At 36.8% G+C, this 25,560-nt stretch overlaps 1 long non-coding RNA gene across 1 annotated transcript; it reads left to right on the forward strand.

Moving 5' to 3' along the window:
• The first annotated feature begins 13,604 nt into the window (after nt 1–13,604).
• On the forward strand, nt 13,605–22,065 carry LOC124417624. The gene is made up of 3 exons (XR_006932897.1): nt 13,605–13,658; nt 16,651–16,709; nt 21,918–22,065. It is a non-coding gene; the product is annotated as an uncharacterized LOC124417624 (long non-coding RNA).
• The last annotated feature ends 3,495 nt before the right edge of the window (nt 22,066–25,560 follow it).

Below are 25,560 nucleotides of genomic sequence, written 5' to 3' on the forward strand. Positions count from 1 at the left end.
AACAAGATTTAAAAGATATTTCCACGAAGACTCATGTTCCGTATTTTTAAATGAGACTCTTGTAGAAGGAAGGGGCACACACTTCCAGTACTGAAATAATTATACTTACAAGTTGCCAAACAACTTTCAATGCCCCTTTCTAGTAACCTCCAGATGTGAATAAAATGTTTCCATCCTGAGAAGGAAATCAAGTTTCAAAATCTAGGATTAACATCTACCACACAATGATAGTATGCATTTGCAACAGAATACACAGATGTAACTTGTAAAATATGTTGGCTTATTTTTAAAGCTTCAATATTCATAAATGAAAGAAATTTCTCTTGGGACTGAGAGACTGTGTATAAATAGTGGCTGCAGTCCCACCATGTGTCTTGCATTTCTTCCATAGTGGTAAGGCTGCATTTTAAGAAATAACTTGACAGCTGTTTTGATCTCCCTATCTAGTTTCAAGATACTTTGTACCATTAATGTCATTAAAGCACCTATTTTTCTGTTTTAAGCGTCATCCTTAACAGATAGCATACACACATTACTACACGCTTATTTGCACACATATGTTGTCATTTCACATGCACTGGTACTTCACTGCAACTTTTTTTTTTACTAGCAGTAACATAACCATAACGACAGCCTCAGACTGACATCTATATAAAGCATACATGATTGAATCCTAGTTGAAAGGTCTGCAGGAAGAGAAGCAGTTGTTAACCTATATTGGAATCATCTGATCATAGAATGCAAAATACTCTTTCCAAATCATTGTTGATTGATAGGAGGAAGTAAAGGTGAGACAGCATGAAACTAACCAGTAATGTCACAGGACACAGAAACAAAGCTAAACACTGTGCGGGCAACACAAGCATTTAAAGTCATAAATGAAAATAACCTTCTGTAGGGGCTCTTCCCTTTCTGTCCCCAGTCACTCATCCCCATATCATGGCTGCTTCCACTGTACTAATGCAGCTGAGTTCACAGCACTGCAGTAAATTACACTTCAAAAGTTAGCTGTGCAGAATTACAATTTCCCCACAAACATGGCCACCAAATAAAAAAAAAAATCAGAAGACCAACCTAGATTTCTTCTCTATTTACCGTGTTGATCTTCCTGACCAAAAAACAATGGGCTGAGGACTAGTAACTGGCAGGGAATGGGACAAGGGAGGGAAACTGTTCCTGAAAGCTTTAAATGCTGTTACATTATTCTCCTATTTAAAAAGAGGATAGAATTCTTGACCACTCTTAAGGATATATTAGCCTTTAAATACCTAAACGTCTACTGAATATTATATACATTCTGATCCACTTAAGGGGAGAACTGCAGAAAACAATAAAGGGGAGCAGGTTCAGAACCTAATTCTATCATCTTAATTTGTTATTCATTTAATTCAACTGTTCACAGTTCAGGAGAATGCACATATACTTGCATCAGTGGTAAGAGGACATGGTGCTGCACTGTCCATACAAACTCAAAAATTATTCGTTACCTTGTAAGCTTGTCTTCTAGTTACCTGCAACAGCACTGAAAACTTCTCAATCCTTTCTCTGTATGCAAATACTCCTTCTGATTTCAATAATTAAAATATTAATTACCTTTGTGAGGTGAGTAGCTAAATGTATACAAGTTAACTCACTTGTATGCTTTATCTTCTAACGACTTCTACCAGAAAAGTATCTGTTTGTTATTGTTTGATTATATTTTTTTTCCAAGGTACAAGACTTCATACAGTTTTCTCCAGATGAAAAATTAGAACCATATAGTTAACTGCTTTATTCTAATTGCCATCCTAATTACTGGCAAGGTGTTCCTTCAGATAGGGACTAATCAGGAGGTGATCAAATTAAGACATGATGTTTAGTTTCATAAGCTAACTTGAAGTTAATTATAGCCAGCTGAAGTGTGAGGTCCTCCAAACAGGAAGTCACCTGGCCATCAGATATCTGGTGGTTATTTCCTCACTCATCATGAATGGGCACAGACAGGAACCTAGACAACACGGATGAACACATCCATGTTATTTTATGTCACACCACACTCAATTTGAATAACAACATACAACCAAGTGAGCTGAATACAGAAACAGACTGATTACTATTAAAAAGTCACTTTCAAAGTTTTGGCTCAATATTGACACCACTGATTATTTTGATCTAGCAGTTTCCACAAGTGCTACGTAACTCCAACAGCAAGCAGAATGACAATCTTGAATATAACACCTTCTTCCACCCCCAACGTGTGGTTTTGCTTCTTACATTCCCTTCAGTGGAAAGACTGAAAAGATTTTGCATATTTTGATCAAATGTATTAATTATGAAATATTATAATAGACTAGACGTTTGTAAGACAAGTGTTGGTAATATATACTTTTACCAAAGTATATTAAGCAGCAAGTAAACTAAAGGAAATTTCAGCCAAGTCAAACGATCTGACTGTGTCTGATTAGTCAAGGACCTATGTTAAGAACAAAAGAAGAATGGTATCTGAATATTAGACTTAAATTAGCAAGTTGTTACTTTCTCTCACATAGCAACAAAACATGACAGCATTACAAGACAAATACCAGGCTGCGCATTATTAGCTCACAAGTATCATTCCAGTCAGACCCCTGCTGCACAGGACTATTTTAAAAACCATAAAGGGACATACATGAGTATAAAGCTAGGTTAACTTCCAAGTAGTTGTAATCATCTGGAAAAAGAGTGGATTCAATCTCCATTTCACATTTCATATAACTCTCACCAGCCAAAAACCCTTTTCAAATACTATAGTTCCAATTCACTCACTGAATAAATTCTGACAGTGGATCATGGTACAGAACTTCCATGCTCTGTATCAATTACACTAGCTATCATGCACACAAGATTTAGAATTCCAGCATTATGAGCCAACATGCCGTAAAATAAAAGCATTTCCATATATCAGTTTTGACATATAGTAAAAGGGACAAAAAGGAAAATTTAACTGTTCCAACCATACTAATATCTACCAATTGTGCTTTTAAGGTCTTCATCTAAAAATCAGAGTTCCTGATACCTTTTAGTTTTCAGCAATTTGCAATAGACTAGATTAGCTACAGACTTCTGCCACAGAGACATGGGTAAAAAAAAACCCAGCAATTTAACTGTCAAACTAAGAAAGATTCAGTGTTATCTGAATGTGAAAGCATCCAGGAGCAAAGAAGTTTAACATCAGCATCTGCATTTCCAGTGCAAGACTCCTGCGTATAGGCTGCACCAAGTAAATAAAATACAGTGACTCGTTCAAATTAGAGCAATGTGAACGTTGCTCTGCTTCCTTCTCATTAGTCAAGCCCAGATTAACAAGAAGCTAGTATTTGAAGAGTTTTCACATTGCTATCAGACAGCTGGCACAAAGAATAAAAATATCTTTTGTGAAAATTCAAGCACTGTTTAGTCATCTAAATCAAGTAAATGAGCTGCAGCTCACTTGCTCATTGTAAGCCCTAGCAACTTTTGTATTGAGTCAAATTAAGTAGCTCATCAACAGCAACTATCAACAAATTATTAAGCAAAATAAAAAGCCCAAAACATTATTTGTAGAGTGTATGTACATAGAAAATACACAGGTACATAGAAGTACCTCTGGTGGAACCACCTCTACTTCCAAGCCCAGGTAAAGGTAATATCTAAAGCATCTGCCTGCATCTATAGACAAACTCCATGAGGACAGTAAACAATATCTTAAATTGATATTTTTGGCTTCCACTTCATACTGTGATAGCCACCCTTCTTTGTACCTTTCCAAGATCTATATTATTTGGAAAGAGGGAGGAGTGCAGGCTCAAACCACACAGTTTTTAAGATACAGACAAATAACATGCCCAGCAACTTAAGAAGTAAGCATCTTTATTCACTTCCTATCAACTCTAATACTGTTTTTCTTACTAACAACATATTGACATTCCTGGGGAACGCATAAGTAACAACCAAAACTCCTCAAAACAGAAACGAACTCATTTCTGCATATTTAATTCCAACTGCTTCCTTTGGCCTATCTAATTTCTCTTCAGAGCACTCTGTCTGACCTTGAACCCCTCCTCCACATTTGATTAGTCATGAGATGACAATACATATCTCAAGTTCCTCAGAGAACCCCTCTATCTGAGGATGAGCTTTCTTTACAGAAATTCCCCCCCATTGTGTATATCCACATTTACTCATTTTATTCATTCTTTCATTCTTAGTCCCATTCACAGATCAGCCTCAATTCCATAGTTATTTCCATCTGGAAATACATTCAGAAAACTGTGTTGTTTCTTCATAATCCCTTTTTTTCTCTGGAATAAAAAATGATTATGCATGATATTAGCTACTATGCAGGTTTTAGTGTCATATTATGGTACCATCTGGTCCTATCCACTTGGAAACATCAGCCAGTGGACCAATATCCACCCCCCCCCTCTCCCTCCCAGCTGTTCCAGGTTATTCTGTCCTAAAGAAATTATATCAGAATAAGTTAGTTGTGTTTCAAGAGCTCAAGAAAGATGACGACTCATTCACATTAAAAGCAACTAGCATGAAGTATAGTACAAGTTTATTTTCCAGCATTATATTACAATCTAGAATTTCTCCTATAACCGGTCTGTTCATAGCAAGCATGTTCAGCTTCATACCCTACACTACAAACTGAATCTACTGCTCAAATTAGTCGCTAGATGGCTAAGCTACAGGCTACACAGAACTGAAGAAAATTATGGTAGTTCACTAAAACCCAGCAGTAACACACACTAATCCTATTATCAACATCTTGACAAAAATCAAATGAATGAGCATACAATTATTTTAATTGGTTACGTGGAGAAAAAAGGAAACAGTGTCAAAAACTATTAGACTAAATCTATTTAAAAAAACATTTACTGAATTGATAAGATTCCACGTTTGATGTTTCATGTAAACAAGACAGCAACTGCAGACTTAGCCCTTGATAGGTAGCTGGATTTCTGGCTTTCAACCAGAACAGCTTTCTGTTTGTTACAACAATTCTGTCAGACAACAGTTAGTTCATTCCCAACATCTAGCCCAGGATGGGATTTCAGAACACCATGCTATTTATCTGGTTATCACAAAAACATTCAAGTCCCTCTTACTCTCTGTGACTCAGGGCAGGCTGAGCCAGTTCTTTCTATTGGAGGTACAAAGTTCACCCCAGTGAACTGCAACAGCACCATGTAGATCTAACACATTGTTACAGTGCTTTCCTGCTTTGTTTTTAGGATCTAACTCAAAAACAAACAACACTATACTGGACAAATATAGGAAGCTAATACCTTTAGCAGTTCACCCAAGAGGATAGAGGGTTTGAAAGTACACCTGAAGTAGCAAGATTGTGTACCAAGGTTTCAGTACCTCTTCTGAAAAACTACATTCATTCTGCATACATCGCATGTTGTCTGTTCTTTTCAGTAGAGCACCACACAGCGTGAACATGCAAGCTGGGAATTATCCAAGCAGCCTTTAGTACACTGAATTCATATGATGGTAATAAATTCTGGGCCATGAGTATGTGCTTTGGGTGTGCATCAAGTAATTAAGTAACAAAAAATTAAAATAACTGATGGTAACTCAAAGCTTCACTGTTAGGTAAACATTTAATATGCAAAACAGAGAGCCACAAAACAAAAGGACCCAACCTGTCATCACCTTGGTACCTGCACTTCTGAATTCATCTTCCTACTTCTTATACTGCTCAACTAATTGGGGATCGATTGAGTTTTATCTATAACAACTACTCTTGATAGGAAGCAGACCCACTTAAGTATCACCACTAGGTAAAACTGTCAGTCTGTATTAGTGATTACTTAAAAAATAAGGTGCCTATGCAATGTACTTATGTCATCACTTGCACATTTATCAAAGTTTGCATAGAATCTTGCTGCAATTTTATGTTAAAATAGCAGAGGGAGAGCAGATTTCCAAATACTGACAGCTCAATAATATCACTTTTTCTTCTCTATTTTGATATAAAGACTGCTGTTAGATCAGAGGCACACATTAACTGGACATAAGGAAAAAACCTCACAGTGAGATTCACTGCCACTGAAGCCAAGTAATAAATTATACACTAGGAAAGTTGGTCTACATTAGAAGTTCCTGCACATCTCCTTTAATCATACACTGAGCCTGTTGGAGCAACCAATCTTTGGCATATCTTTCTACTATGACCAGTGGATGCATCAACCCCTTAAGTCCTTCTACTTCTACGCAAACAAAGTTCATCTGCAATCTGAGAGAGCATCTGAAAGCCAACTAGTTGAGAATTTTGACTAAAAAAATAATTCTAAGTCTGTTGTGTACTCCACACTGCTAATAATGGATTCTCTGGGAAAACATCACAGACAATTCAGCTGTTTCAGCCCTCAATAATCCATTCTCCCACCTGCTACCAAATCCATTAAACAAATGTGCTGACAACCTCAGATACCATATTGGCTATGAGTACCAAATGGTAGGGAAAGGTCTAATATTCCTACAACAATCCTCATGTCTAACAGATTCAATTCTAAGAGTTTACATCTCTGTTACATGATTATCCTTGTTTTGTCACTTGGCACTAGTGATTACAAATATTTGTAAGCTTCAGCAGTAAGTATTTTTGTTTGAAGTTTTGATATAGAGGCTCCAAAACAAGAGTGAAAATTAAGTTTTAAGAAGCAAAATGGTATGGAGAAACAGGTTCATTTGGAGTGAAGATACACTCTCTGCTGCCATTTCAAAGAAAATTTTCTATTTGTTTGTTCCTTTCACAGCACACTCGAATGCCTCTCTCAGTATTCACAGGTCAGTACTACACTAGCAGAAGCTTTCAGCTGCATTCTAATTTTCCCCATGAACATGAGTTCTCAAAGACTGTATTTCTGTTGTCATACTATAACTGATCAAATTCAGATTTAGAAAATACACTTTTCTAACATTCTTAGAGAACACTTAAGAAAATTACAGGCAAGTAATTTTGCAGCCTGCAATCATTAACAATTGCGCAGCCAGTTGCACACTAATGATCTTATTCTTCACAGTCACTGCTTACAGGGAGCCTGTAAAAATAACTGCTAGTACTAATTCTACAGCACTTAGAATTTCTCCTATAGTAGACTGGGAAAGTGCTGGTATACAGAAACCTAAGGTGGATGGAACTATGAGAGAGGGGCACAAATAAAGACTGAGGGATTTGTCTTAATGAGTAATTTGGTTGAGAGAAATTATTTTAGGATGGGCTGAATTGAAATGACATCACTTGTCAGCGTGCAGCTTAGGAAGTCACAGATGGACCTAAATAGAGGTGAAGCTGCCATGGGTTTTACCTTCTAGAAAAGTTATTTAGCAATTATCTCCAACACTGGGAAATAAAGGTATCTGCTTGCAGTCAGGAGGTGTTTAAAGTTTCTAAAATAAAGCTTTAGAAAAGGGAATTGTTACATGTTATTAACCCTAGACAATTTTTCCACATGGATGCTTTTACTTACACAGAGTAGACATACTTTACAACTACTATACTGATTCTAGATGTTCATCTCATCATTTGCATTGATATTCTTGTGAGTTTGAAGATATCAGTAAGTGCTATTATGTAAGGGTTTGGAACATACTTAGACCTAGGCAAGCGTTAAATGGAAAGCTTTTTTCAGCTTAACTAATTGAAAAAGAACAGTTTGAAATTACCTTATCACTATTTTCTATCTAATATAAAAACTTTATAAATAGAATCATGACTGTTGTATATTAAGGCTGTTAATAGAGAATGCCACAGGATGATAGGATCACTATGAATTGATTGCTTTTTTCTTTTTCCTTTTTTTGCTGTAGAAGAAACAAAGATTTATATAGAAATATGCTGCCCCAAAACAATACCTATTCACTAATTAATATCTTAAATTAATAAGAATACTCTTGACTGAAGATAAGCTAAAGAAGTTATTTTCATAGTGTCATATACAACTAAAACATTTCTTATATGGCATATACTTTCCTACAGGCTTGAAGCAGCTATTTTAAACACTCATACATGCCTACAGTATTCAGAGTAGAACAGGATTTTCAACAGCCCTCTGTGACTTCATGTACTTAAAGCTGAAGAGCTAAAAAATCAATGTACTATGTAAAAAACTGCAAAATACGTACACCATATAGCTTTCATTAACTTATTTATGTAGCTCTCCTAGATTTTTTAGCTTATTTAGATACAAAATTAAGTGCATTGTTTTTCTATTTCCTTAAACATTCTCCTAATGTTTTTTTTTTTTCCTATAACATGGAAATACATGAACATCACTAAAAAGTTAATTTGAAGATTTGACTGGTTTTAGCATACTTATAGTTTTTTATTTTTAATCAGACACTCAAATCAACATGCAGGCATCACAGCCTTTATTTGGAAGTGGGATTAATATGTTAATTAAGCAGAAATTATGTAATTCCAAAGGTAAATAATGGCTTGAAAATTAATACCCTGTGCTTATGTAAGGAAAAAACTTCTCATCTTATGGGCACTGGCTCTCACAACTTGTTCTTCATGTTACAGTTCATATTAGTCACTTGTATTTAGATAAATAAGTTTTTAGGTTGATTCCAAACAGCAGAAGGTTGATGAGCCATTCTTTTTTCCAAAGGGCCTTTGGAATTGCTTTAAATACCTCCTTATGATGACCACCCAACTTTTTCTTTTTTTTTTCTTTTTCAATCCATCACACAAGTAAAAACTCAATTCAAACTCTTTGCAGATCAATGCTGTTATGCAACACATGATTAGGCAGCATATTCAGCCTGAAGAGGCCGTATGTTCACAAAAGCTCCCTACAGATCTAAAAGCAGATGAACTTCTGTTAGTGCTCTAACTAAATTACATACCTGAAAAAACTCTGTGAATCTGGTTTTGTGATTGAGGCTCTAAGTATTAAGATAGGCTGCACTCACAAGTATTCTGTTTCCACATTTGCAGCTCAGCTTCATAACAACCTACAAGAAAACAATAAACAAATAAATAAATAAGTGAGACCAAAAAAGACATCTCTTAGATTTTAGAATAAAGGTTTCTAGAAGGACAATAAACTAGTAGTACTCTTCACAGAGATTTCCTCTGAAAGGACTACAGAATTCAGCTGAAGTCTTCCTTAAGATCATTATTAAAAATCCTGCTGAACAGGAGACTTTCCTAGAAGGGACCACAGGACAAAAATAGTCAGACTAAGGTGTAAATACCCATTCCCCTTCAGTAACCTTCCAAATGGCTGAGAAACAAATGTTTCACAACCACTCTCATCACGAGTGAGAGTGAAAGATGGTAACAGTTCCTCCTAACAGGCTACAAGTACCACAGAACAACAGAAGGTAACCAAGAAGAAAAATTAGCTCATCCTTTCCACCATTTAGTAATAAATCAAGAGAAATACAATCTCCATCCAAAGAGATATTTCCCCCTTGGCTGCCAAACCTTAAGTGAGGGTGAGGAGGGGTGGATCAAGGCTCTGACCCTACTGATCACTTTAGCTGCATTGCTTACACCTGAGCCCCCTGTGATAGCTACGCCTTCTCACCTGGTGCTTAATCACCGGTTCAGGCCATGGCCTAGCAATTCTAGAGGACCCTTTGGCATGCAAATCTTCCTTCTGGTGGAGGTGAAGATAGTGTTTCGCGGTTGTTACATTGTGGTTCAACTACAGGAAGAGCAACTTGAAGGTGAACATGTTTTTAAAGCTGCTTGCAGAGGTTTTTCAGAAAGCCTTTTCCAACAGAGACAGCAACACACACAAACACAGCAGGCCAAGGACACAGCAAGGCTAAGCTTCAAATCCAGGAAGACCAGATAATCTAAGACTTCCTTTGTCTCGAGAGAAAATGGTAGTAGTCTTTCCTATGGCCTAACCCAAGACATCAGCCAGACACAGCCTGCCAGTGTGTAACTGTGAGCACAGCCACATGCCTCTCCTCTCCAGGTGAGCCCCGAGCCGTGACATAACAGACTGTCAGCAGCACAGGTATTTCCACCAGGGAATGAGGCCTACCTCTGCGCTGTGCCAAAGCACTAGCAGCCCAAGCCCACCTCAAACCACCATCTGATTACTAAGCCAGAGCTGAAGTGGTGCTCCTGGGCCAGTGGAGTGGAGTGGAATGGTAATCTCAGATGAGGTTTGTCAGGGCAATTAGTCTATCGATGCACTTGACACAGCTATTGAAGTATTCACAGTTTTAATAGTATTAAAGGAGTTAGTAAAACACTCAGAGAACAGGAATATCCCACAGTTCAATCACACATGTTCTTAGTATCTCACCTATTATGGTGCAATGTAGGGATGCAGATTTTTTTCCTGCCTGATTTTACTCAAAAGTAAATCACCACTGTTTCTATATGTATTAATCGTGGCTTTCCTTCTTTCGTTCACTCTTACTATATCTAGAGAAAAGTCTTGTAAAAATAGTGGAAATCGAAAAGACAAAATCTTGTAATAAATTAGCCTAAAATTCATTTTCATTTATGGATTTTCAAGCTACAGAAACAGTACTGATTACAATTTAGTGACTGTAATTTATGATATTCATATATAAGGCCTGTCACCTGCAATGAGAGAGAAGCATGAGATCATGTTAGAGGTCATGAGAAGGGATAGAACAGATCTAACTACCTCTGTAGTCACTGAGTTTGTGGATGTAACTCTACACCCACTACTAGTGTGTTCCCACCCGGTCTCTGGTTTTTAGCCCTTGTTGCTAAGTATCAGTAAGAAGCAAGTCTTTAAAAGCTGTCTCTGCCATGGTAGTCTAGACTTGTACCTGCAGTCTTCACTGACCTTTCATTTCAGTCTCTCAAGTGATAATTGTTTACTAGGAGCTTTATCAGAATGCTACAGACACTGGTGGCCTCATACCACCATGTGTACCAGTGCCAATAGAAACTCATGAAATAAGTGCCTTTTATCAGCAATTGCTATGTACAGCAGATAGGTTTTCTGCTGCAATTTAATTATTTTACATAATATTAAGTGCACAATATGGTAAAACTTCACCCTACAGTTTCAACCAAAAATAAACATGCCTCATCTGAGGAGTCTTTTGCTTGGGACCAGATTTGTTCCTCTCCCATTCATTCTGTCTCTTTAAACTGCATGCAACTCTCTATGGCTGCAAAATTTCAGTGACAAAATGTAGACTAAGTTTCATGAATGATATCTAAAAGCTCACAAATCATAAGCTATAAATGCTTTTCTTAAGCAGTATGGTCTACCTACTGTGATATGAGCTATCAAATGCAGATAGTAGTGCAGTTTGCACAACAATTTAAACATGATAGTAGCTGTAAGTATCAGTGTTAGAAGATTTTTTTAGAATAAGGAAGTTTGAAGTGTTTCTCAATAATTCCTTTTGATACCAGTAGTGTGTTTCTCTTTCTAATTCATGAGTTAAATAGTACAGTAATTCAATCAAGGTAAGAATTTGACTCAGTTCAAAGAACACAGTTACATAAGCACAGTCTATTTAGCTCTTTATATGCAATACCTGAACAAAGTTTCTTAAGGATTAGTTCTAAAATTATTGTTGAAACTACATCTGATGTTTCTGTTCATTCAGTGAAATTACTGTTTTCCTCCTCTGAATGTTACGTGAGATTTTAAAGTTTTCAAATGTCAAGGTTTATCTAGTCATTCATTCCTCAGCTATATTGTGAGCAAAGATTATCCAGATCTCATAAAGCCATTAATATTTTAGCAGGATTAAACTGATCTAATTTTTAAACAAAAAAAATTTGAAAATAAAAAATCTGACTGAATCATGTCAAAATATATGAATCATTTCTTCAGTGTAGTTCAAACACAGCATGGCAGAGCAAATGGCTGAAAAAAGCTTTATTATTCTGTAGTCTGAAACTTTTACCTAAAGATACAAACTGTTCATTTAATGAGTAATTTTTTATACCTATTAATTTAATGCATGTATATACATTATTAAGATAACGTGATTGAGCTCATCATTCTCCTTCCCTTTCATTAGAAATCAGTATGTTGAAATAACAGCTTTTTAAGTCAAAGATCAAACACTTCTGTAGTTGTATTTTCACAATTCCAAGATAGTAGTAGGCAATTTGACTGTGCTATCCATGCTGAACCATCTCTAAAGATAGTAGAATATCTTGCCCATAAAAAAGTGGAGTTGAGAACACCTGTAATGTAGAGAGATGCATCGCATTCTGTGAACTGTGTCAATTCAAATATGCAGGAGAGATGTAATGCTATGGGCAAATTAGCAATTCTTGTTATTTTATTTGGAAGAGAGCAGGATTGAACTATTTCACCCAATGTAAACATGCTTTGTTTTACTGCAAAGTAGAGAGACCATATATATTTTTCAAGGTACAGCAGATCAATCATATCTAATAGTAGCAACCCCACCAGTGAAGATCAGCCCCACAGGCTGTAATCCCTGTTGAGTACACTTGCCAAGTTCACCTGATAATTAACTGTCACTTGATAAGCTTTCTATGGAAATGTATGGTACCTGGATTTATAGAAGATTTCGTTAAGAAATATTTAGTTACCTTTTGATTGCAATATGTTTATTGTAATCATTGTGTATGCTTAGTCAGCATAGAGTTTGCGGTGGATGTTTATCATCCATAATTTTCCATAAGGGAGTTATATGTTTAAGAAATTTTAAGTTTCTTGTATTAGTGAGGCAAAAGGTATGTGTTGAATAGTAGGCTTTCTTAGCTATAAGAAAGGCCACAGTTTAAGATTTCCAGGACATGTCCCCTTAACTGTGCTGCCTTTAAGCATTTTATATATCATTATAGATTTGTATCTGTGAGGTAGTGGTTAATCATTTTGCAGCATGTCGTAAAAAATGGGATCAATGCACACTCAGTAAGCTGAAATATTACAAATGGAAATTACTTGCTGCTTACAGAGTAGTTAAAGATCAGCCTCCAAGTACCTTCTTACTGACAAATAACTTTGAAACGTCAGCGGCAGCTTAGGATTTTTCCTTCTTCAAAAGTTACTGCTGTTCTATGAGTAAAAGAAAAACCACAGCAATCCAAAGATCATTTTCTTTTCTGTCTTAGTTTGTATTTTTTATTCCTATTTGTGTGTTCATTACGTTATTATCTCACAAGAATGGAAATGTACTTATTTTTATCATTTACATTGCTATGGAGTGCCTACTTTCTTATGCCTATGCAAGGGACTTAGAATCATGGATTCATTTGAGTTGGAAGAGATGATGTAGTCCAACTCCTCTGCAATGAGAAGGGACATCTACAGATAGGTCAGGTTGCTCAGAGTCTGTTTCAGCCTGACCTGAAATGTCTCCAGGAATGGGGCATCTATAATCTCTCTGGGTAATTCTTCCACTGCTCCCTTTATTGTAAAAAACTTTTTTTCTTCTATCCAATCTAAATTTTCTCCCTTTTAGTTTGAAACCATTTCCTCTTTTCCTATCTCAGCAGAACCTGCTGAGGTGTATGGGAATTGTTGAATCATGGCCTGAACTTCTGATTGACCACCTGAGGCGAGCAATGAGTCAGCCATGGGAGCACAGGTGAAGGCAATTCCTGTGTTACTGTCCTAGATCCCATTTAAGGGCTGACTGCCACTAGGGAAGGATTTCTGGAGGTTGTTCCTTTTGGTGTTTTTCTTGATAAGCTTGGGACACAGGTAGGCTTTCAGTTCATTTCTGATTATCTCTCTCTAGTGTGATAATCTTTTCAGCCTAACTTCTCTGTGTACTTACTGAATATACAGGAGTACTCCCTCTTCTGTCTTCTAGCCCCCTCTTTAGATATTTAAAGTTTGCTGTTAGGTTTCCCTAGAGCACTCTTGCAGCTGAAAAGCCACAGCTCTCTCAGCCTGTCCTTATAGGGGAAGTGTTCCATCCTTTGAATCACTCTTTTTTGGTCCTTCTCTGGACACACACCAGCAGGTCTATGTCTCTTCTGTATAGAGGACTCCATATCTGGACACAATGCTCCAGGTGAGGCCTCACCAGGGAAGAGTAGAGGAGGAGGATCACTTTCCTTAACCTGCTGGCCACACTGCTTTTGATACAGCCCAGGATATGGTAGAGATTCTAGGCTTCAAGGGCACACTGTTGACTCATGCCCAGTTTGTCATCCACTAGTACTTCCAAATCCTTTTGGCAGGACTATGTGTATTCCTTTCCTGCCCCAACTTGTATTAACCTGTGACTCAGGTGCAATATCTTGCATTTGGCTTTGTTGAACTTCATGAGGTTCTCCTGGGCATGCTTCTTGAACCTGTCTAAGTCTGTCTGGATGGCATTCTGACCTTTAGGGTATGTCCACCGTACAGCTTGGTAACATCCATAGTCTTGCTGAGAATGCACTCGATCCCATTGTCGATATCATTAATGAAGATGTTGAAGAGCATCAGTACTGGTACAGATCCCTGAGGACACTACTTGTCACTGCTCTCCATCTAGGCATTGAGTCCTTTACCACTAGTAGCTGGGTAAAATCTTGCAGTCTCTTCCTCAAATGGTGAAGCCATCAATATTTTTTCTTTCCAATTTTGAGAGAAGAATGTTGTGTTTGACAGTGTCAAAGACTGTACTGAAGTCCAGATAGATGACATTGATGGCTCTTTCCCTTGTCCACTGATGTATTTATGTGATCATGGCTTGCACATACAGAAGCCATCTCACTAAAACTGCATCTACTTGCCTGAACAATCCTGGGCTAATAATGCATTCCTAGTTGCAACTGAGAGAGATCATTCTTAATGACGTAAACAGACTCCTTCCTTTTCCAAAGTTGATCAGAGGTTGAAGTGAGATTACTTGGCTATGAGACCTGAACTGGACTGGGAAGGAGACTGAGGTTCCCTGTGTGATATACGTTGTTTCACTAGTACTGTAGCTTTTTGCTCCCTTATGCTCTCACCTCATGGATAGCAGCAATCCTGAAAACTATCTATTTTCTTTGCATTTGCTTTCTGATTCTAGAGCGGACAGCAAGGGCTGCTTCAGACAACATACCCTCAGGCTGAAAAGGAAAACATCACAAATGTTTTCACCTGCTCATAGCCCATGCTCAACGTGAGTGAAACTGGCCAAACTGCATCTCTGAGGATTAATATAAACTAATAATTGTTCTTGAGTAACTATTATCCTTGTGTTCACTCCAGCATGAAGGATCAGAGGACTTACCAGATGTACTGTTTTACAAAAATAACAGTAAGAAAGAGTGAGCTTCTGCAACTGGGGATCTTGCGATACCGTTTTCTGCTCTGGCAACATAGCAATGTCTTTTTATAAATTCGTTTCCATCTAGGATTTTCCTTTAATTTATGGAGAGACTTATGCAAAGATGACAAAGGACTGACATTGTTCTTTTCATCACAGATCATCTGTGACTGCATCAGAGCCCAAAAGCTACAAAAAAGTAAAGAAAAAAAAACCCACCTGAAGAATAAATATTTTTGTAGGTTGTCTTAAGTGGTATTCTTCAACTAGTACATTCTTCAAAGTAACTGAGCCTTGATTTAAACATCTCTACATCTAAAGCAGTTTTCTGTAACACTCATAATAAGCAATTTTTAAGATCTCTATTACAGGTTTTCACTTTCTTACTTATGTGTACTCTACCATAAAAAGCATTAACAATGAATTTACCATTGCTTCACATAAATATATGTATGTATATGCTTCTGCAAGAGTTTTTATCTGCTCCCCTTTTTAGAGAGCTAGGTGGTAGTCAAGGCCTTTGCAAAAATCACTCAGGAAGAATAAATTTCTGAGATATTAATAATGTATTTTCCTCCGTTTCAGAACATTGATACTCCAGGTAGTACTAGATAAATACATGATTGCACAGTAAATCCCCCTTTTTCTTATAAGTAAATAAAAATAAGATTTTAGCTATTGGCTACTTCTAGCTGTAAGTATGGTACTTATGCATTGAAATAGAATTTCATAACTTAATGAATTTCTTGATAGACACAGCATTGTATAGAAAAAGATTAAACTTAGTAGTCTCATGAATATCATTATAAGGCAACAAGTCAGAAGTAGATACTAATGGTAGATATTCCTCATTGAACCTTGAAAAATCTATTTTTTGCAGAACAAATTTGTTGGAGTCTAGTGTTTTAGAAATGAAAGATAAATTTCATTTAACATTGCATTTCACATAAGCATTATTGCCCTGAAATGCAAAAGGCTTTTACTACTTTATCATCCAGTTTTGGTACACACTATTGAGTTGCTTGCCAGAAGCTGAGCCACTTGCTTTCATTATAATCTGAGTATCTCAGTGAATTTGGAGAGTTTAAGTAAGAGTAGCATCATACCTAGGTGAGCTTAAAAGTGGAGGTGCTTGATTATCTTTAACTTCTAGTTCTGTTTACAGAAATTTTATTTTCACACCAGAAGTACTGAACACTTTCCCCTAAATCTCTGTTCCAGCTGCTACTAGTACTGAAGTGCTAGTTTCATAATCCTTCCTCCAAGAGCCACGTAGCATATTCCAGTTAGGAAATGGACACAGTTAATTGACCATTTTATTGTCCACAATGAAGTAAACTTCTTGCTTGGTTTCCACTGTCAGTTCAGTCTCTCCTTGTTTAGGTCCTGAATTCAAGGTGGTTGTTTCCTGTGTCAAAGCTCAGTTATTTCCTTTTGTTTTTGCAGTTGATGAGAAGCAGTCAGGAAGTCTAGCAGATATGAATAGGAAACCACTGGAATATAAGGTAAGCTCTCGTGTTTGATAAAGTTTAGAATAAACCAATCTTCAGGTGTACACACCTAGGGTTAACACAGTCAGTTTGCATTTTCCTTTTCCCACTCTCAGCTATGTATTCATTTAAGTAGGTCATCTACTAAAATAATTTGACTGAAGTTATCACTTAAACCATGCAAGACCTGAGGGAGGATGGATAACGATGTACTTTGGAACGCTGTCCAACAAGGTGGTTGTGATTTGTTCAGACTATCTCAGAAGCAACTTTTACTGACAAAGCAGGGAGTAAATGCAGAAAAACAGGTTACCACTTCCTATTTCTCAGCTTTGAACAACAACTAATCTGATCTATTGAAAACTAAGTACTCCTCAGTTATCCTTTCCAAGTCGTAACCAGTTTCCAGCAGCTGTCTGTTATCTAACCTTCCAGGTACAAACACAAAACTGCAGACAATATGCAAAATAACAGAATTCATAGACATACTAATTCTCATATCTTTTTTTTTTTTTCTGTCTTGGTGCCACATCAGTGCTCAAAGAGGACCTTACCTGAGAGGAAGGATCCTCAGTGCAACAATATAAATACAGTAAAGCAAATACTTCATATAGATTTAGGCAATGGAGAAGAGACCATCTTCAATTAAACTGCACAGGAGTGTAGATTATTTTCATTTCAGGCAGGATATTTACAGCAAACTTTCTAATGACTGAAAAAAAAAAACCAAAGGAACACAAGAACAACAAAACAACATACAAACAAAGACTTAACTGAGCAGCTGTTCAGAATATTTGTTTGAAGTCACATATTGATGATATTCCTATTTGCCATTACATATCAGTAAAAGCATTGCCACTTTCACAAAATTGATTATTGTATCATCTTTTCATTTCTCAAAAATGAGACTTGTTTCTTCAGTATATTATCTGTTTGAATTGTTACATTATTATTTGCTGCTGTTATGTTTGCAAGGACATATAAACTACAAAGAGAGTTTGTATCTCAAAGTACTATAGATATGAATGAGCATGTCAGAGGAAAAGGTAAAATCGCATAAGTAGAGATACTTTATGTAATACAAATGATGGTCTGAATTACTGAACATGCCTCTTTTCAAAGGAGAGCTAGCACCCTTTCAATATTTACTTCATGATCTACAAAGTACTGCTGATTGAATCTAATTTCACTCTTCACTTTCATTCCTCATTCCCACCATGGCCCATCAAATAGAAAAATGTTTTCTTATGTCTTTTCCTTCAGATTTGACAGCGCAGTGTGTGAGGTTAGCCTTAAAGTTATCTTACAATCACAAGGAGGTTCCTCCTGACAGAACAAACATGCACAGCTCCATTCCCATTTAGCACATTCCAACTGCACTCTAGTTAATGTGTTCTTTTCCTTTTGTGTCTTGTGTTTGGCAATGCCAGCAGAAATTTATATTCTCATAGTAGTCCAACCTTTTGTAATGCATCACCCTCAGACAGAAATCGTTCACAATTTGGCACAATCCAGGCAGTCACAGGACTTGGAGCATAAACACAAAAGGTGTAAATGAAGATACAGCAGTTACCTCCATTTTCTTTCTTGGCTGAAACATATTTTGCTTCATCAGATTAGTAGATGGGCATTCAATCACAGAAACCTCTCTCGGAAATTACATTTTAAAGCTCTCTTTCAGTTTTGTTTAGATTAACCAACTCCTATCCTTATTTCAAGGTGCAACAATTCTTCTGAAATTTATGTTGTGTCTGCATTTAAGAAATCACTTTTTTTCTACTCTTTTGCCAAGGATGCGTATCTTGTAAAGACATTTTTCCTATGGTAGCATTAAATTGATGTAATTTCAGGCTGCTTATTTCAGTTCTGCCTCTCAGTCTCCAAGCTGATGCTTAAGGAATGATGATGTTTATTTCATTGTTCTAAGAAATTATCCATAATTCAGTGATCAAATTGATTATTTTAACTGATCTGTTCGATCAAAAGCTGTGGCATTAATTTCCAGCAAAGTGGTTGTATGGCAAGTAAACTCAAAGCACTGCTTTATTCTATCTAATCTGAGCCTTCACAAACACCCTTGCTGTAAGCACTCTGCAGTAAATTTGTCTACTTTCAAATCTTTAGTCTATTCTCTGCCCCACACTAAACATGGGACACAGCTTCATGATGCTATTGGAAGCTCTGAGTGAGGTTATTGCCTGGGTGCTTCATTCGGTGTTCCTTCCATACTGAAGCATAATATTTAACATCGCAAATTTCAAAACCTATAGTCCTGCTGCATACAAGTACATTTTCAGGAATTTATTGACAAGGGCTTATCTTTCAAATTCTGAGCTTGAGCTGAAATTCCTTTTTGGAAATCTGTGAACCACTGTGCATCTCTCCAGTTTTGCATTCTTGGTTGCTGGAAATTACTAAGTTGAGTGACTATCACAGATTTCAGAAAGAACTTTCAAGTATTTTACTATGAAAAATCGTATCTGTCTTATGACTACAATAACTTGATGGAACTTTAGTTCCCACCTGTGTTTTCTTCATCAATATTCAAGAGCCATCTAGTGAACACAGGATGTGTCACCCTCTGTTTTTCTGCTATTAAAGGTGATATATTTAGCTAGTTGAAGTAAGAGAGGGTCTGTCATATATAGTTATGTGTATATAGGACATCTTCATGTGGTAAGAGGAATGTGCAGTATCTAGCATTAAATGTAGACATTAAGTATGATTTCAGGCTATGACAGTACAAGAAAATCATAAAAGTAGTGATCGAGTTCTCTCCATGTGATTTTGAAATGGAAATAGAATCACAAATGAAAGCACCATGTAGTATTTGTCTGCAGCTATAGATATCTCAGCAACAAAAAAGCAGGCTTTGCCAAGGTCAATGAAAATAGGCCATGCTGGCTCTAACAACCTGAAAGAGAAGTCCAGATAAATATAAAGCTCTTTATTAGTCTCTGATCACATTTACTAGAAATTCGGTTTTTCAGGTTTTATATTTATAGCACACAGGACTTTAACCAAAGGAAGCAACTTTCCCTAGTTTTGCAAAGGTGTCTGAACTGTGACAACTGTTATCTGAGTGTGATTTCCTATCTCAGATGCTCTTTAAATTCTAAAATAATGTGCATGTGGTGTTCCACTGATCAAACTAAAACATTTATCATTTATCAGAAATTATACGGTACAGAAATAAAAATGAAGGATAATGGAGCAAAAAAAAAAAAAGAAAGAAAAACTAGCAGCACAAATCATATTTTAAAATGCCCGGCCAGTGTGAGATAATGGTTGAATGTACCACATTATCCAGTACTCAGTTCTGCTGCAAGTTTCAAGTGCATCCACTGGAGGAACAGAGTCCTTTCCATTGCATGCTGCAAAGAATGTTTTCACTAGCTCTAGGACAGAAGAACAGTATTTCACATGTGATTCTAAATCAGACCATGTCTGGGGTGGTTCTATGGCTCATCCTAAAAAGAGCTAGTGTCTTTTTACTATTAAGTAGTCTGCTTTTTCTGCAGTATAATTAATATCCATGCCATCTCTTAGCAGTTGAATGGCAGTATGCCCATTGTTTATTCCATTTTTCTGGGTACCAGATTTTGATGCATTTCTGACAGGCAATGTGAATATGGATAACAGGACATTACACCATCTGTCCAGAACTCAGATTTTTGTCTGCAAAATCAATTTGTTGTACATCTGATTTTTGTCATCTCATGTCTAAGATTTTCGTATTTCACTTCAGCTTTAGCTATGAACACACAAGAAACAGGTATATGATACTGAAAAAAAGCGGATGAACAGTTAATCACCGGCTGCAATGTTGTGTTCAAGAAAAAGCTTTTCCACCGAGCTCAGCCACTAGTCCTCTGAAACATCTGTTTTCTAGTGATATTGTCAGTTCTACTCTTCCAGATAGAAAATATCATCTAGATTCTATAAGTTTCAGCAACATTTTTCCATTTTATTCCTGGAAACATTGTTCAGAAGACCATTATGATTTTTTATTCTTTATTAGATTTTTTTTAATTCAAAATATATACTGAATTTTGCTGGTAGCATACTATACACTCTTTATTTATACTGGTTAAATAATTAGCAACTGTTTACATGGGTGGATAATGATAGGAGAAGGGGGAATGAATTTAAACTAAGACAGGGGAGATTTAGGTTGAATAATAGAAGGAAGTTCTTCGCACAGAGGGTGGTGCCGTACTGGAACAGATTGCCCAAGGTTGTGGATGCCCCATCTGTGGAGGTGTTCAAGGCCAGGCTGGATGTGGTTCTGGGCAGCCTGGTCTGGTGGTTGGTGACCCTGTCCACGTCAGGGGAGTGAAACTAGATGATCATTGTGGTCCTTTTCAACCCAGGCCATTCTAGGATTTAACAGTGCATGATGTGTATGTATCTTGCTCTTCTACTTTTCCTTACATTTTTAAACATTTTACATTTACAGCGTCTGTAAACTCAGAACTGTGACTAAGTTCTGATTTTGAAGACTCGAAGGGATAAAATTCTCAGTAAGATTGCCTGAGCAGTATTAGCAATACCTTGGTACCAGAGAAAACAGTAACCAGTCTGTTTTAGCATATAAATTACTCAGATACACTAATGCAGTATTTTCCCTACTCATCAGTAGGTTATCCCACCTTGTTAATACCTTTCTCTTAGAGTAAGCATAGAAATAATAAAGAACTCGTGCAGCCAGATTAAGTCATATACTTCGGATAATCATACATAAACGATAAAGTGTTTGCCACAAATAGACACTCCCTGGAGTGGGGCTTGGAGAAGAGGAACTGTATTTCCTTGAACCAAGACTATGAATTCCATATTCCTGTTACTGCCATACAGGAAGAGGTGAACAAACTCTTACCATTTAGACCTTAACTTATGCTTCATGATACTTTTATTCTGACAACGACAATCTTAGCTGGGTGGCAGAAGTGCTGTTACTCTACAGGCTGTTTCAGAAAACGGATAAAAGCAAGTAAGCTGCACCCTGTGGCAGAGAGTTTTCTTCCTCTTGTTAACAGGATTCTTGCTACAGTTCCTTGACTATCCCACTGCCTATATGCTATTAGCACTCCTCCCGCCTTTCCTGAAGTGTAGGAGAAAGACCCTATTGCTACAATTAGTTTCACTGTCACCGTCATTTGCTCCCTGTCTGGCACTGTCAAGGAATTTGGAGAATGAATTTCATGCATTTTTTTGTTTCAGGCCATTCTGTCAACTCAGAACAGACAGATACCTACAGCTTCATCACTGCCAGTAGCACACTGCTGGGTTGGCATTTACTGATCAAAAGAAACTTTGCCTGAAGAATTTCCTCTGTCCAAAGATAAAAGGAATACAATACTTTCATGGTAAATTTGTCTGAACTTGTTCAGTTACTGCTCTTCAGCCATGAAATAAGAAACTGTTTGTAGAGATCACATTCCCAAACAAATTGTACTGTGGGAAAAGCCAGATGCTCAAGGGTAGTTAAGTAGCACGTCTTTATAGTAGATGTCACAACAGTCCCAGATAGAATATATTTTTCAGTTTCCCTAGACTGAACTAGCTTCTGCAGCTATTTATCACTTACTGGTCAAGTGCAGTCTCTTCCCTAGAGTGCCTAAGTAAAAAGCCTACAAATGTAGAGTTTGCTTGTGCAGTCAGTTTGGTGGGCCTACAAGGGACCCTCATTAAATGCTAACGCTGATTCTGCTGTGAGGATTTGGAAATCTTCAGCTGAGAGTCAATTTCTGAAGGCAGTGAGAGTTTCTTTTACCGAATTCAAAAGGATTTTGAAAGCCTAGGGGTTGGTATGTCTCATATGCATGGTTTTTAAACCAGGAAAGCTGACTTCCATGTTTAGTATTTACAACAATTTTAACACATCTGAGGACTGTCTTTTGTTATCTTAGTGCTAGGGCTTTGTTGGAGACTCCCAGCTTCCCTTCTGAAAATCCCATTGGTAGGAAACTGAAGCAGGCATTCATCTCAGGAAGGATTTGGGGGAATGAGCATCTGTCACTCTGCCTCACTATTGTGACTAAAGGGAGCTTTTCTCCTCCAGTATTTTCACATAAGATATATAAGCTCTTGGGTTCACAGCCTTTGAACCTCAGCAATGAGGCCAACTGCCTGAGTCATTTAAAACCCACAGCAGAAACAATATAACCCTCTGCCAACCAGAGAATTACTCATTCCATTTATGCTTTATTTCAGCACACTACATTTTCAGGTAAACCAGTGGTGAAACAAAATTCATAATTAGTTTTTCTTTTATGTCACTTTGATTTTGAGATCCTTCATTCCCCCATTTAATATTTTGAGAGCTCCTCAGTGCCCACATCTACCCATCTTCTTTCCTTCCATCTTACTAAGAGCCCTTGTGTGATTGTTTAATATATCTGTCTGTGAAACAGAAAATTGCTTACAAAAAGTTCAACCAAAAATAGAACCATAATGAGTAGCTCAGTTATCAGTGCAACTAGTGCCTAATATCACAGCAGTCTAATTCATACATTTTAACACATTCATGGAGGCCTAAAGAGGATCCATTCAGTTTTAAACAGAGCTGTGGTAACTGTAATTGGGTAAACTTAAACACTTTCCTGATATATGATCCCTTGCAATCTCTGATCATATCTAATTTCTTAAATTATTTCAGGAGACCCAGAAGCAGCCTTCATGTGCACACTCAGTAGATACAAAAGTTAATTCTATAATCTGCCTCTCTAAACTTGTTTCCAGCCTTTCCCAAGTTTTGCTTGTTTTATTTTACTTTCCTTCTTGTGTTTAGCTGGGAGATGCATTAAACATGAGGACTAATCAACTCAGTTACGTTTGTACTGATATTCTCACAAGTATTTTGCTGAGATGCAATTACTTCTATATATACGGTACATACTTGCATGTATCTTGTTCATTTGTACTGAGAAAAAAATGATGGAAAATAATTTAATTCTTGTCATAATCAGAAAGTGAATCAGTGCTAATACGTAAAACATCCTGGTCACAGAGACATATGATAAATTTTACTAAATCATTCTGTTCCAGCTATTTTTACCTAAAATGTAGGAATGTATTTCAAGAGTTGAGTTCTGTCATATTGATGACACCAAATTTCAGTCCTTTGGTGTGTATTGTGTCAGAGGAGCTTAAGTTGTTTCAACTAACACACTTTGTCAGATGACTGCAAATGACGTGCCTTTATCTCCTCTACCTTCTCTTACCTGTTTAGAATGAATACATTAACTTGAAAAATAATACAATACTATTAAATTATGAGAGAATAAATGTGGCTGCTGAATGATGATGAACTGTTAAGAAAAGAAAGAAATATTCATCCAAACATAAATTACATGTAGGTTAACTCACGAATTTCTAGAACTGTGAACACTATATTTCCACAGCTGAAAAATCATAATTAACTTCTGGGGCAAGATAAACTTGGATTGCAAGAGTATTTGTTTCAAAATCTCCATGACCTTTTCTCCAATCAGCAGCAATTTCCCAAACTGCAGGTGTTTGGCTCAGACTATCTTTTTTATTATTATTATTTTTGCTCTATTCTTGCCATAATTAATTTAGATAATTACTCTTTTTTCCACTGTCCCACATGATGTATTACTAATTTTGAGCTCACCCTTGCAAATTTGCAGGTGCTGGTAGGACCAAAACCTGTAGAATGGGCCCAATGCCTACCACAGCATACTTGCTACTCATGAAGAGCGCAAACTGTGCACACATGCCAAGGACACAAGCTGTAAATATCCATCATCTGCCACTGAAAATGAGCATGTCAGCAGGTCCTTCCACATCAGGTCCTGTATAAAAGTAGACCAGGATCTAGACGTGCATTTATGTTCTTTAGCACAGACTTGTAAATTAATACAGTATGCATTTTAGGACATTTGTAAATAACTATTTGATGTACATTATAGTATTTCAACTAGCAGATATAGATTAAGAAACACAGTATATAAACTTTTACTTCATTATGTGTAGAACTCTCCAGCCTTTTTGGAGATTGGAGTATAATGTTTTGGCAAAGTATCCCCCTAACTGATATTTTCTACTATTTACATTATGCTTTTCTACTGAATAGTATGTTATTTTACATCCATAGTACTCAGACTATGCTAAAAAATAAGCATATAAGATTAAGCTTCTGTAAGTCTCTAGCTGACCGTAACTATTCTATCTGCTTTCCTTCTGAGTATCCTTGGCATAATGTGTCCTGAAGAACATATTCTGTTCTGAAGGGTGAAGCAAACAATGGAAGCCATAATGCTACCATATTTGCTTACAGAACTCACAAAGAATGTTTTCAGGTTTTGTGGCACAAGGTTTGCATTTTGTTGACCAGAAAAAATAAATGCCTTCAAGCACTGATGAGCAGTCATGTTCATGAACAGGTTAGTCTGACATGTGTGTTTTGGTAAAGAACAGGAAACTGTTATTCCCATTTCTCTTGCAAAATCGTTCTTTAATGACCCAGAAAGGACCATATCTGACACCAAGCACCTTGATTAAAACTGACTGCCCCCTTTGTTCTCTAGTATTTTGTAATCTAGTAGTTTCCAAAAATGCAATTGTAGAAGCAGAGCACTACTTTTCACCGTTTCTCAGAGTTACTACAATACCTGTAGAAGTTGTATAGTAGCTCTTAAACAAACCAGATCTTTCAGCGTTCAAGGGCCTTTCTCCAGAGAGGTAGATCAATACACTTTCCCAGAGTCTCTGGGGATTTTTCCTACAGAAGAAAGGAATTATTTTTGAATCCTTCTTTGTATTCAAAATCAAAAGTGTCCAAGTTTTAAGATCCAGAATGACTTCATTTTTTCAGTAAGACATTACCCATCAGAAAGAA

This window comes from Gallus gallus, chromosome 1, assembly GCF_016699485.2.
Source record: "Gallus gallus isolate bGalGal1 chromosome 1, bGalGal1.mat.broiler.GRCg7b, whole genome shotgun sequence".
Lineage (NCBI taxonomy): Eukaryota > Metazoa > Chordata > Aves > Galliformes > Phasianidae > Gallus > Gallus gallus.